Raw genomic sequence first — 15,045 nt, 5'->3', positions numbered from 1 at the left:
CTGTCCCCCCCAAAAAAAAAAAAAAAAAGTTGAAAAAAAAAAGTTTATTTATTTATTTTGAGAGGTGGAGAGGAGCAGAGAGAGGGAGAGAGAATCTCAAGCAGGCTTCAGGCTGTCACTGCAGAGCTTGATGTTGTTGGTGGACTGGCAGGGTGGGGATGGGGGGCTCAATCTCACAGATCATGAGATCGTGACCTGCGCTGGAATCCAGAATTGGCTCCTTAACTGACTGAGCCACCCAGGTGCCCAAACATCTTTGACTTTAATAATTTTTAAAGTCATTATTTTTAACATATCACCTAACAATATTTATGTCACAGGTAATAAACATCCAACAAAGAGTAGTTTGATTTTTAAAATTATTTTTTAAAAGTAAAATAAGAGACTAAGAATAGTTTTTACCAGACATCAAATTTACTTGGACAATGGGATGAGTTTATTATTGTTATTATGATAAAATTAGGAGATACTAATTATCTCTGTATGCGAGCTGCCTTTGATTTCATTTTAACTCCATTTTTGTCTATAATGTGATCTTTCCAATTTTAGGATATGTGCTGCCGAAGCGAGCACGATGTAATGTGATCTTTGATTAAAAGAATTGCAGGGGCACCTGGGTTGGCTCAGTTGGTTGAGCGTCCGACTTCAGCTCAGGTCATGATCTCGCGGTCCGTGAGTTTGAGCCCCGCATCAGGCTGTGTGCTGACAGCTCAGAGCCTGGAGCCTGTTTCAGATTCTGTGTCTCCCTCTCTCTCTGACTTTCCCCCGTTCATGCTCTGTCTCTCTCTGTCTCAAAAATAAATAAAAACGTTAAGAAAAAATAAAAAAGAAAAAATAAAGAATTGCAGATTATTTTGTTTTATTTTAACCAGGAGTGGTATATTTACTTGCAGCCAGTATTTTCTTTTTCCCCCAGCACGTCACAGCCCACCGTGGCTCCTGCTTGGCTCCTCCTGGCTGGGGAGGGATGGCATTAGACAGGAAGTGCCAAGGTTTATATCACTGCTGAAGAAGTTGGGCCAGTGTTTTGGTGCCTTTCCCCCCGAGAGTCTCTCAGCTTTCTCTCAGTTTCTAAACCACTTCTTTACTCCTAGATATAACCTGTCTTCTAAAGAAAAAATCTTGTGTTTCTTACAATAAGGTGTATTACTTTAGCGGGAAAATTAACAGACATTAATGAACTTGAACTCTTACATTTCTTTATCTCTGTGCACCCTTATGACAGACCAACTCTTGAAACTTTGCAGAGACAAGCATTCTGTCAGCTTCTTTCCTTTGCCTTAGATGTAGTTGGCTTGCCACTAATATTCTACAATAGGAACCAGGGTTTATTATCAAGGATATTACTGACCTTTCAAATGAAAACACTGGCACATTAGTGTTCACATGGATATCATTTCTATAGTCCAATAAAGACTCCTAAAGCTTCACTTCTACAGTCTGTCTGGGTTTGGAATATTTTTATGCTCTGCTGTGAGAAAAGCAGGTACACTTGCACATTTATTTCTAAGATTTGTCTATTTTGTCATATGATTTGGGTTTAAAATTTCTGCAGATGTCAATCTCAGCCATTTTTGCTATTAGTAGAGGAGCTTAAAAGGTAGCTCTTATAAGTCTAACTTCATATTTATTTTAGAACAGCTTAAACATTGTAGCCTGTTTTCTCTCTGATATGTTTTTTGTGGAATAACTTAAATCCAAAATTAGCTCAAAATGGAACCCTTCCCCTGTTGGAATATTGCTGTTTTAATACCTCACAGTCTTTTCCAGTCCGTGGTATCGACACTGCTTTGCAATTTGTTTTGCTGCCCTCTAGCCCTTTGGCTCTCCTTTCCATTATTGTATTTCCTTGGTGGGTGCCTGTGCCAGGTTCTGAGGCATCGAGGGGAGGGGTCTATAGGTTGTGGGCTCACTAGGCCAACTTTATTACTGAAGTCTTGAGAGCTCATAATGAGACTCATCTATCTAAAATATGACAAAGTTTGTTAGCTGATGTTAGCATCCTAGTGAGAATTGTGAGCTGGCCTGGTAATTTAGCATTTCATTCTAAAGTGAAGGTTTCTATGAACACATTACATAGACTAATGGACTTCCTTAGCAAAAGAAATAACCAATTAGTAATTCCATATCCTTTTATAACTGTGCTATGCCACACCCCACTGCCCCAATTTTTGTTGTAAAATAATCAGATCAAATAATATCTTCTGTCTTCTAACTACTGTCTTTAATATTCATACTATTATATATATATATATATATATAAATATATATATATGTCTTCAACTATACTTAGAAAATACATACAAAGAGATACCTATGAATTACATACAAAGAAATATTATGAGTTACCTCAAGATTAAGGTAAATTCACTCCATTTGCTTGGTAGTTGTGTACGGTTTTTGAAGCAATAATATATTTTATTTTTGCATATAGCAAAATTAGATCCCCTGCAAAATTACAGCCAGTTATATTTAAAATATCTTAAAGTTGTTATAAATTTGTAAAACAAAATTTCCAGTCAACATTGTTTTTTTTTTTTGAAGAAGGAATTTTCTTTTCTTTCTTGAGGAAGAAATATCATGTAAATACAAAGCATTTTTATTGTTGTTATGGGTGCTAGTGACCTTTATCCCTCCAAATATTAGTATCAAAATTTAAAAACACCTTTTGCCAAACCCAAACATTCATCAATAAAGATCAAAGGTCACAGAGCTGTGATGATTCAGTAGTAAAATATCAAAGTATTTATAAAGTCTTTTTTACAGTTGCTTAAATTAGGTGAAAAGATTTATCGAAAGATCTAGGACCATCTCCAATTACAACAAAATATTTGCCCAAAGAAGTCTCAAGAGAACTTACAACAGATTCATTCTGCAAGAATTTTAACCTCAGCAACAAGGTAGCCATCTTTAAAACCTAAACCCAAACTAGAAACTTGAATCATTTTCTTCATTTAATTTAAAAATACATTTCAAATAATTTCCCATGATAGTGGCTCCATTTTAATAGTTGAAGATGCCAGACTTATAAGGTGTAAAATAATAGGCATATTTCTACTCTAGTAGATTTATTTTTCCTTAACTATCATTCATGTTGCTCACAAAACCAAACAAACCAATCTTGTAAAATTGCGATGGTGTTTATTATACCCTGTTCACAGTATTGTGGGCCTAGGAGAAAATTGGTGTATGGATCTGGAGAACTAGAAGGAAGAGAATTGACATTTTAACACTGGTTTAACAAAACAAAACAAAAACCCATAAAGTTACCATATGGAAATGAATCAATTGTTGCTCTAAAGAAATCTTGTTTCCCACTGTGACATTCAGTATAGATTCTGCAGTAGTTTTATTGTCTCATTCAAGATGTTCAGGAGAGTTGTCTTTCAGCCTAGGCTCTCAGAAGCTAAGTCCAGGTATGATGAGGGAGTGTGAGGCAGGCTGAGGGGCAAAATACAGGCTGGCACAGCCACTGCCACCAGCAACCCCTCAGGTGGAATATGTGTGATATTCCTCAAATACTCCTGGCTACCCAAGAACAAAGGAAAGGGGTTTAAGTGCTTGCCATGGTAATGTAGAAACAAAGACAAATGAAAAATTAAATTCCCTTACTGCCTACAGCCCACTGATAAGTCCTTGAAACCCAGCAGAGTGACCTCCTTCTAGGAGATCAGCTGCCTCAATGATGACAGTTTGCTAGGGGCAAAAGAGAACCTTAGCTTAACATTATCCCAACCTTGAAGATCCTGTAAGTCTACTTCCTTTATCTCAGCTGCCCCAGGATATATGCTAGCAATCATACTCTAAGCTTATGCCCCCCCCCCCGCCCCACCATATACATCTAAAGGGTTTCATGACTGAGGTTTTATTAAATGGTAAAAAATGGTGTTTCCCTAGCAACAGTTAGCCCCTCAAGGTCCTGGAAACCTTGCTTCCAAAATTCCTTAGAGACTTAACTCTATCCCTGACTCCCTCCCAACCTGAGGTTTATAATGAGTTACCCATCATGACCCCACTGCAGCTCTTCCTGCCCACAGGTCCTGTCCCCTGCTTTAATAAAATCACTTTTTTGCACCAAAGACATCTTCAAGAATTCTTTCTTGGCCATCAGCTCTTTACCCCATGAACCCCATCACTCCAGAACTTCATCAGGTAAAGGCATTAAATACTTTTAGTTTAGGTTAATTAATTATATTTGAGACAGAAGATTGAAACATTTAGTTTCTCCTTAGGTTTAGTATTTTAATATCTAAAGAAATAGAATATATGGTAATAGTGAACTCAATTTATTTTTATTGAGCTCCGCCTTTTCTTTTTAATTATTTGCTAATGTTAGTTTTAACATTGTGCAGATCAAGAGAGATCATTGTTTCTAGACTTCCATACTTGATTACCTAAAGACAAAGCTGTTAGCTAGTGGGATCAATGAAAAGTTTTCAGGTCCTTTAAGAATTGTATAAGATTTATTCAAACAGTCCTAGTCAGCTGCAAGAACAATATGAGTTAACAAAAACTGAATAGATAGTTCTCTTTTAAATGGTCCCCAATAAGCCACCCTGACCAAATTGCATGGAACTTTGTTCAGCCTACCCACAACACATAGACTTGTTGACAGCATTGAAGTAAAACAGAAAAATGAATCTATAAGAGCAATAAAGCAGCATTACATTTTGAATTTAATTTAATTTAGATTTAAGTAGGGACTTAAAACTGACTTGAACCATGACCAAAAACTAGACAAAACAATACTAATTTGTAGATCTTCTTTCCCTCACCAAAAGGAAAATAAAAAGCTATCTGAGTAGTGGTTCAAACTGCAACCTACCTAGATTTATATTTTCTTAGATTACTCATTGGAAAAACACCATAAAAACAAGAAAAATCTAAATGATTTGTCAGCCAACCTCAATATGTTATTTAATTGGAAAAAAAAGTATAACTTCCCAGAGAAAAGAGTGGATGCAGTTTGTCCTCTATTTCATGGTAGTGTAATAAATTTAAAAAGTATTTTAATTGCTACCAATATTTAATAATTACTTTAAAAACAGTAAGTGCTTACATATATTGAGTAATTTCAGTTAAGATGAAATGTATTTAAGGGATAGTGGTGTAATTATGAATTGATAAAGTATTATCATTCACTATGTATGTTTCTCATACAGAATCAGAAACAATAAGTGTATATTTAAATATCATTTATGTACATTCTTTTTCTATAAGTGGAATGACATTTATAGATATAGGAACCTTTAATTTACAATGACTGAGACTACATCAAATTAATGATTAGTGACAGTAGAGTAAATATGTAATGTTTTACATTGTGTATGTTGGACTATACCTCTTATTCAGAAAATAGTGGTGTATCTCTTTTAAAGTCAATAACGGTAATCATAAACAAGATAATTCCATCAGCACAAGTCAGTCTTACTCTGCATATATTAATTTAGCACAGTATTGCACTTAATAAATTATCATTAATCATAAATACATTTTCACATGTGCATATTTAAGTTTTTTAATGTTTGCTTCTTGGTTTTTCTGTAGGGCTAAGGTATAAGACACTCATTTCAAATCTAAGAAGCCGCATAATCAGTCTTTTGAAGCCCACTGCAATCAATATCTATGCAAATGGGGTAGTTATGGAATTTACACTGCTTTGTCAATCAATCACTAGTCAAGTCCCCCCCTACACTCCATATACTCATAGATTTTTTTCTTTTTTAAGGAGAAAACTTTTTTCTTTTTAAAGAAAGAGACTTCCTTTTATTTGTTATATAAACAAGTGCTACAGCTTTTCCTGCCTCTACCTCTTCATACTTACCTGCCAGCACAGTGAGTCAGCCCATGCTGCCAGTCTCTTTCTATGTGGTGGTGGTCAGGCTCCAGGCTTCCTGAGCGCCACCTGTGGCCTCCTATGGCCCTGTCTTTGAGTCTGAGTTCTTGAAAGAAGGAATGGACCTTTGGGACTCAGCTGGTTGGACCAGCCTCCCTAGAGTATTGATCATTTGCTGCTTGTCCACTGGCAGAGAAGTCTTCAGTGGATCACTGAAGGGCTCTTTCTTTCACCTTGATTATGTCAAGTTCTTGCCAAGGACTTGGTGGGGACATAGAAACCTTGCTAACTAAATAAGCAGAAGATGGAAACTGAGAAGGATAGTTAATTAGGTGGAATTTCAAAATTGGGGTTCAAGGTTTATTTGCATTGCATGGAGTAATGGACTGTAAGAAGAAATGTAATAAGGAGAAATCTGAAATTTTACACTTATATTAAAGAGAAAAAACAAATTACTAAACATATACAATGTAGGGAAAGTCTGGTTAATAGTACTTGCAGTGAAAAACAAAACAAAGTAAAAACTAGATCTTTTTTTGGCTACCTGTAACCACGGTATGAATCTTTAGTCTTGAGGACTGCTGAAGAAGCTAATGCATCTTATGTCTTATAAAGACAACAAAGGAAGTTAATAATCTGTTTTCTGTTGGTCAGCTCACATCTGGTGGATGCATTGAGTTCTGTTCTGAAACTTTTAAGAATAAGTCTGAAAAACTTGAATCTTTATAGAAGAGGGTAACTTAGATGATGAGGAAGCTGAAAGTGTTAAAAGTTTAAAGTAGGGAGAATGTAGGTAGAATGTGATGTTGTTCTTCAAATACTGAAAACATATCTGCAGACTCAGTGTGTGAGTAGGAATTAAGTTCCTAACTAAGTTCTGGGTTATGAGTATACACACACAGGGTTATTCCCTTGTGTAAGTGAAGTCTGGGGATGGATAGTCCAGGGCTAGAGCAACCCTTCCACAAAGTCATTGAGGACTATGACTCTAATATCTTCACCGAATGATTATTTCCATCTTCAGGATCACCTCCTGGTAAATCACGGGAACTCCTGTAGTCACATCCCTATTCCAGACAGCAAGAAGATGATGAGTATGGTGTGGGGGAAAGCCACACCTTCTTTCTTTTAAGAAACCTTCTCAGAATTTGCACTGACATTTTTTTGGCAACTTAGTCTTATGGCCACACCTGGCTGCCATGGAGGCAGAATAAAAGCAGTAGGTAGCAGTAGGAGGCTTAAAAAGGACAAATTTTACTAAATATAGAGAAGAATTTCCTAATAGTTTTGTGTGCCCCAAATTGAATGGGCTTTTTTAGAGATACCAATGTAACTGTTGTTGAACATTCAAAAACAAACTAGAAAATTGCCTATCAGGGATGTTTTAGGGAGAGACATGATAGGTACAGTTCCTTTTGATACGATGTGCCAGGATTATTTCAATATATGTGTGCACAGGCCATACTGAGTTTTAGTTTAACTTTTCTTATGAGAGATTTTGATAAAATTAGATTTTTACTTACTACATCTCAATAATGACAAATATTCCTTAAAGTAAATACTACACAAATCTTGTTTTCATGTTTTTCAGAAGCCAGCATTTTCTTTTAATGGAAAGCACTAGTGAAATAGTATTCTGTGGACACATAATGACCCCACACACTTAGCAATCTTTCTGATGCTTGAAGTTTTATGCCTTATGAATTTTCTTACTGATTTGTTTGCTATAGGAAGTATTGATCAATTGATTAAAGCAGATTTCATTCAATATAGCTATAGGACAGATACATTTGTATCACAAGATACAAGATATAAGATTTGTAACACATGAAATGTATAGTATCTTTCATTTTGTGGTGGATTTTTATTTTCCTTTGGTATTTGAATTGTGTGAATTTCTTTAGAAAATATTAAGATATTAATGTGGTAGGTGTTTTGGATTTGTATTCACAATTGTATAATTAAGAGATCTAACATATTAAAGTTATGAGTTTTGTAATTTTAAACGATACTACCCTGTCTGCACCATAAGTCTGTGGGAGGTAGACTGAAAACACTCTACTAGTATGTCTAGGCCCGTGCTCATTCTCGCTGACACAGATAAGATTGAGAAGTTAGACACAATAGTTATTGGATGCCTACTCCATTAGAAACAGAAGAAGAAAATCTATTGCTTGCCAGATTAGAAAAATGTCATATAAAAAAGAAACTCTGGCTCTAGTATCCTCTTGTGTCCCCATATGTGTGTATCTAATCTCAGCTGGTCCACCTGAGAATCCCCCCTGCACCCCGAGTGCAAACATCCCCTGCACGTGGTCCCATTTCTGTTCCAACAAGATGAAAGAAGCTGAAGTAGAAGAAACTCACTGAACTGCAAGCTCAAGTGAGCATTGGTGGGAAGGGAACTGTTCACGCAAAGAAGGTGGCTCCTAGAACAGCTACAGCAGATGATAAAAAAAAAAATTCAGTTCTCCTTAAAGAAGTTGGGGGTAAACAATATCTCTGGTATTGAAGAAGTGAATATGTTCACAAACCAAGGAACAGGGGTCCACTTTAAGAACCCTAAAGTTCAGGCATCCCTGGCAGCGAAAACTTTCACCATTACAGGTCACGCTGAGACAAAGCAGCTGACAGAAATGCTACCCAGTTTCTTGAACCAACTTGGTGCAGACGGTCTGACTAGTTTAAGACTGGCTGAAGCTCTGCCCACACAGTGTGTGGATGGAAAGGTACCCTTGCTACCGGAGAGGAGGGCGATGATGACATTCCAGATCTTGTGGAAAACTTGGATGAAGCTTCAAAGAATGAAGCAAATGAATAGAGGCACCTTCTGAAGAAGATAAAACTTGAAGGAGTTACTGGGAGCTATTTTATATTATGACTGCTTTTTAAAATATTGTTCATGGATCTGATAAAATCTAGATCTCTAATATTTTTAAGCCCAAGTCTCTTGGACACTGCAGCTCTTTTCAGTTTTTGCTTATACACAATTCATTCTTTGCAGCTAATTAAGCTGAAGAAGCCTGAGAATAAAGTTTGAAACAAGGTTAGTAAAGTTCTCTGCCTAGCAAAAAAAAAAAAAGAAAAAAAAAAAAAAAAAAAAAAAAAAAAAAGAAAGAAAAGAAAAGAAAAGGAAAGAAACGAAAAGAAAAGAAAATAAGAAAGAAACTTTGTTTCCAAGATTCCAAACAGGTAAATCAAATGTTGTTAACAGTATTCTGGTAGACATTGTTAGATTGTGGTCTTTTAGAGACTTAAATGGATTTTCCAGAATATAAACACACTGCCCACACTTGGCCTATCTATACATATTTTCAAGGCATAGTTTTGATTATTTATATCTGTGTCTGTATCTGTACCTATTCATTTTAGTTATAGTGAATAATTTTGGAAAGCATTTTGCTTCAACCTAGCGTTCATATGGTTCAAGGCATAGAAGGACAGGGTTGCGGGGAGCTCTTAGGGAGACGGTCCTCCACAGTGCCTAACTGATGCCCTTTCATGATATGTGTTAGATGGTGTACAGCTCAGCTCTGCTTCAGGAAAGCAACTATTGGATCCCAGCTGTTTGGTCCTCCTGTTTCTTGGCTTCTAGGCCTTATCTCACGCTCAATTTGAAAACTTTTCATTTGAGGGATCCTAATTTGATCCCCAGATGAAATCCTTAACTCATATGATAGGCACTGTGTTGAACTGACTTGCACCATGCCTTCTAAAGATCATGACTTGTTTTGCAGGGAGAAAGATTAAATTAAAATGGAGGGGTCGGTTACTTTTGCCACTTTCCTTGTTTCTTCCCAACTCCTCCCAAAGAAAAAAGGACGGAGCTTTTCCACCACTTGTTTTTTCTAAAAGCTTGCACAAATAACTAACTCATCAGGCCTCAAGTTCTTTATCTGCAGACAAGGATAATATCTGTTATGTAAGGATTATGGCAATTAAATTTAGTAAACATCTTCTGAGCTCTTTCTGTATCCTTGGTCTAGTAAATGGTAACATAATTTCTTTGTAAACCTTTTAGCACAGTATCTGGTACATGGAGATCAACAAGTATGATTCCCTTTGCATTCTAAAATGAGGTCCTAATATAACAGGGACCCCATTGAGTCCATAGTCCCAGCCCTTATTCCATGAACCTCTCAGTTTATCTATCGCATGCTGTGTTTAGGGGATTGGGATTGAGTCTTACATAAATGTGCCTGCCCCTTTCTTTTTCTTTTTCTACCACATATCTGTGGCTTGTTAATAGGTCCCTTCCTCAGCTTGTCTCTCTTGTCCTGCTTCCCTCCTAAAAGATTCATCTTTCTTTTAGACATCCATACTAAACTACAGTGCATGTATGTATGCCTGGGGTGGACTTCAATGACTCCCCAATTGCTTCTGCCTACAGGTTTTAGTTTGTTTTGTTTAAAGCTCAATGAGTGTTCATCACAAAGTGATGATACCTATGTATCCAATACCCAGATAAAGAAACAGAACACAGGATCCCCCTCTTGACACTTTCAGTCACTACTTGCTGTCTAATCGTTACACTAATCTGACTTCTACACTAGACTCATTTTGCCTCTTTTGTTTGTTTGTTTGTTCTTCTAAGGATTTTATTTTTACATAGTCTTTACACCCAACATGGGACCTAAACTTACAACTCTGAGGTCATGAGTCTCATGCTCCACTGACTGAGACAGCCTGGTGCCCTTGTCTCTTTTTTCTTAACATTATATAAATATATCACATAGTGCATATTGTATGTGTCTTATTTTGTTCAGCAACATGTTTTTAGATAATACTAAAATATTTTCTATTGGTTTTGGATCTAACTTTGTACATTTACAAAATGTCAATATAAAAAATTAAATAAAAGTAACCTGTTTTGCTGTATAATATTCAGGAAACTGATTTAACATTTGATTTTGCAGTCAAACTAAATAGTGATGTAAATTGACCAGTTACTCTACTAGTTTTGGCTGCCATATTGAGATTAGCTAAAGGCAATGGAATAGAGTTACAATTTAAAACTAATAGTTTTGGGGATGCCTGGGTGGCTCAGTTGGTAGAGCCTCCAACTCTTTGATCCCAGGGTTGTGAGTTCAAGCCCCACATTGGGCTTGGAGCCTACTTAAAAAAAAAAACAACAACTGATTTTTTTTTCTTAAACACCCTTATTTTCTTAAATTCACTTTTTTTTTTTTAAATGTCTATTTATTCTTCACAGAAAGACAGCGAGCAGGGGAGGGTCAGAGAGAGGGAGGCAAAGAATCCGAAGCAGGCTCCAGGCTCTGAGCTGTCAGCACAGAGCCCGAAGTGGGGCTCGAACCCACGAACTGTGAGATCATCACCTGAGCCAAAGTCGGACGCTTAACCGACCGAGCCACCCAGGCGCCCGTTAAATTCACTTTTAAGCAAGAGTCTAAGGAAGTATACTTTTAGAGGCCTGCTGGTCTTAAACGGGAGATAGAACTTAAGTTTTATCACTGAAGTTCTATGTGAAATTATAGTGAATCATCATTAATAAAATCTTTTGTTATTATTTTCCATAGGAAAAACATTTAGGATATAAAGTTATATTTGTTTATATGTATTTTTATTTCAAAATATGTAGTATTTATTGATGTAGGTGTTATGAAATAAATGTGACATAACATGAGTTGATTGTTATCAGTTTATACTGCGTCCATGGAGTCTAGAAGGGACTGAATTATTATGATGAACACCTTATAATATCAGTGTTTGATGTCACACACTTGCACATAATGACATCAACACAGCTGGAGCCTGATAAATGGCCTTCCTTGACATTTTCTCTGCAGAAAATGTCAGTAATTTCGTTCAGGAATGAAATTTTCTCTACAGAAATGTTCACAAGTTGTTCAGTAGTTTACTGCACTGCTATTGGCTAATAGGGTAAATGGATTACCATAAGGAATGAAAGAAGCGTAACGTTTATTGGATATTACTGTTTCCAGTTTACAACAAACCACATCATGTTTCCTCTGTTCATTCAACATTGAATATATATTATGTTAAATGAAAATGAATCACATATTCTGAATATTTTTCTTCTACACTTCAGAATGCTTTTTAAGATATTGTCTAACTGCCAGCTAATTTACAGCTCTGAAACCTTGTTGTATCATTTCTGAATAGAGCATTCAATAATTTAAAGTGAAATAAATCACCGTATGATGAATTGCTGATAAATCTTTTGGGTTGTAAGGGTTTCTTTGCTATAGCCTTATATGTAATTGTACATTTTAGCAGGGATGCCCTCTGAACATTAGAGGACATATTCATGAGCTGAATTTCCAAAAACAAATCTAATGATTTGACAGCCCTGCTCAAAAGACAGCAGCTCAGCATTTTAGAACTTGCCATGCACTGGATGACAGAGTCACAGTGAGCCTGGGAATGTCCTCTGTGCTCTGACCTTCTGCTTCTTCCTCTAGGCCTGGCTGCTGTTGTCCTGAGGCACTAACAGGATGGTACCCACTCACCAACCAGTCTCTTATCTCTGCAATCCCAGTGAGGGTGGGGGTAAAAGTTGTGTAACCCAGCACAAGAATGCTGTCAGTAGTACACCGTCATGGCTAAAACCCTTGTTCTTGTTCACATGGAGATTTCTTAAGGAAAAATAATTTCCAATCTCTGTGGAATAGCTTAAAAATACTATTTTGACATTCTCATAGCTGATTTCAACAAAATTCTTACTGCCTAAATGTTATGAATGGAATAAATATTTTCATAAATTCATTGAAAGTAAGTATAAGCAGATCGAAATATATTGACTATTTTTTTCTATTGGGCTTCTTCTGACTAGACTTTTAATATTGCTGCTTTTAATATTAACTTCATTTCACTTTTATGGATAATCAAGAATGTGCATGAAACCTTAATTTCCAACACAGAAGGATAATTGCTCAGTGATCATTTACTTTCTTTAAAATATAACTGAATATAAACTAGGATAGAAACTAAGAAAAAGAGCTATTTTTAAACATGGATGGCATTGAAATGGTGTGTGAGATCAAATGGCATATGAAAAATGCACTCACCTTTTTTTTTTTTTTTTTCTGCCTTATACCTGTAACTTAAAGTGGACCTAGGATCTAGTTCATTTGTTTAGTCACAGAATCACAAGTAGTATCTTTCTGGTCACTAGTAGTCTAACCCTTACTTGAAAGGTTGGGAAATGGAGCCTACCATGTTAAGTGGCTTGCTTTGTAACAGAGGTAGCTCCAGCATCGATGTGACTCAATTACATAAATGCACTGCTGTGTCCCTCACCTATGGTTTACTGTTATCCTTTGTTCAACGACAAGGGTAAGGTCTCATTTAACATGTTTTAGATTAAAGAGATTTTATAGTAACCTTAAGCACAGGAAACACGAATTTATTAGAAAAGACACTAGCCTTTAGCAGAGATGTCTCTGCTAGTTTCAGGTTAATCTTTCTGGGACAACAGTTCTGAATCATTTTTTAAAACAGTTGACCGCCATAAGCCGTATCATAGCTCTTATGCCACATATATGCCAAAACAACTGAACTGTGGTATGTGAATAAACATGCCTTGACCCCAACCTGATTTTCTTACCGCTCTTTCTATGGGCAAGCAGAAGACCATTTAAAGTAAGAAAAGTGGAGGAAAACAGAGAAGTAACAAAGGGCAATTTGAGCAGTATGTGCACTACAGTATCCGTGGGACCCTCCTCCAACTTCATGTGATAGCGTGCAGTATAGAAAAGGTTCTTTCAGCAAGTGTTTAGAAAAGTATGTTCCAAAAGATCTGCATAACATTAGTGTAACCAAGTGTTCCTCTATGTGGCTTCCTGTTTTGGAATTAAATGCCTTCAGGGTACTCAGAATAACTCTGTTTAGAAACACAGGGAGAATTTAACCTTTTATGCTCCTCATCGGTTCTTAAAAACTATATATTAATTACTTTGTTTCTCAGTAGTTTCAGCTAAATTTGAAAATTGCTTATACATAAAGTAGGTTGTTTAGTTAAAAAACAAAGGTATGAACGGGAATTCTGGCAGTAATTATTACCACTCAAATCATAAGATCGGTTTGGTCTCTTTTTAAACAATTTTCTTAGACCAACTTTTTGGCAGATAGGGTTATTTCCAAATGAACTCAATTAAAAATTTCAACTGTGGTTATTTGTAGGAGGTATATACTGGGAGCAGATGAGCTGAATCTGTGTTTACTTCTTTGTAGTGTTATTGTTCAATATTCTTAGCTTGCTGCAAAGCCAGCAGAGGGAGCACCAAACAATCTTTTTGTTTAGCTTGAAGCTTTAATGATGTATTTTTAAATTTTTTTCACCATTTTCATTAAAAAAGATATGTACACCTAATCATTTACTGATTATACATTTTCACTATATAATATAGTTTTAACTTTCTACATGCTTCTAATTCTTTGAATTTAAAAGACTTAAAGGAGCCTTATTTGTGCATTTCCATTCTACACACGTTCATTAAATGCATAATAAACTGTATTAGACTCGACAAGCAACGGAGTCAAAGGCGAATATGCCATAGTCTCGGTCCTTCAGGAATTTATAACCTAGTTGAAGAGAGAATTATAAAGATCTTTCTATTTACAAGGTTAAAAATATGGGCCACTTATCTTGATGAAGATCTGTGGAGATATTATTGAGAAGGTGATATCTGAATTGGACCTTGAAGGAGAGGTTTCCTAAAATGGAAATTCTAGACTGGAGGGAACAGTATAAACGCAGGGTGGATTTGGGGAAAAGAAGTTATAGTGTTGTGTCTTGATAGAACATGGGTGATAGAGGGGGTGTACTGGGAGATAAGGTCAGAAAGCTAAGGTGGGGTCAGATAAAGGAGCACTATGAAATCTATATAAAGAGTTTTGGTTTTATTCTTTTGGCAAAGGAGAACAAATTTCAGACCATTAAAAGGAAGCAAATGATGTTTTAATAAAATAATCCTTCATTCAGGGTAAAAGGTTGCCTGGAGAACCGAGATTAAAACTGAACATTTTTGTGCAAGATCAGATGAGATATTATACCAGCTTAGATAATAATAATGCTTTTCATGTGTTTGTATAGATATCATACATGTTTGTGTGTGTGCACATGTGTTTCTATAGCCATCTATGTATATATGTGTGTGTGTATTCACACACATATAGTATATACAATACTACTGTTCCTAAGGTTGGAGATAACTTGATATTTCAGA

The 15,045-nt window shown here is 36.0% G+C and overlaps 1 protein-coding gene and 1 pseudogene across 10 annotated transcripts in view; both read left to right on the top strand.

Moving 5' to 3' along the window:
• The window catches only part of ATG10 (autophagy related 10), a 267,932-nt gene that overhangs the window by 100,754 nt on the left and 152,133 nt on the right, over positions 1-15,045 (top strand). The gene's annotated exons all lie outside the window — the stretch shown is intronic.
• LOC121013703 (transcription factor BTF3-like) lies at positions 6,621-8,894 on the top strand (annotated as a pseudogene).

This window comes from Herpailurus yagouaroundi, unplaced genomic scaffold (genome assembly GCF_014898765.1).
Source record: "Herpailurus yagouaroundi ecotype Mexico unplaced genomic scaffold, PumYag 29, whole genome shotgun sequence".
NCBI classification, from domain to species: domain Eukaryota; kingdom Metazoa; phylum Chordata; class Mammalia; order Carnivora; family Felidae; genus Herpailurus; species Herpailurus yagouaroundi.
Note: the sequence above shows the minus strand (reverse complement) of the source record. Positions and strands in the feature narration are given on the sequence as shown.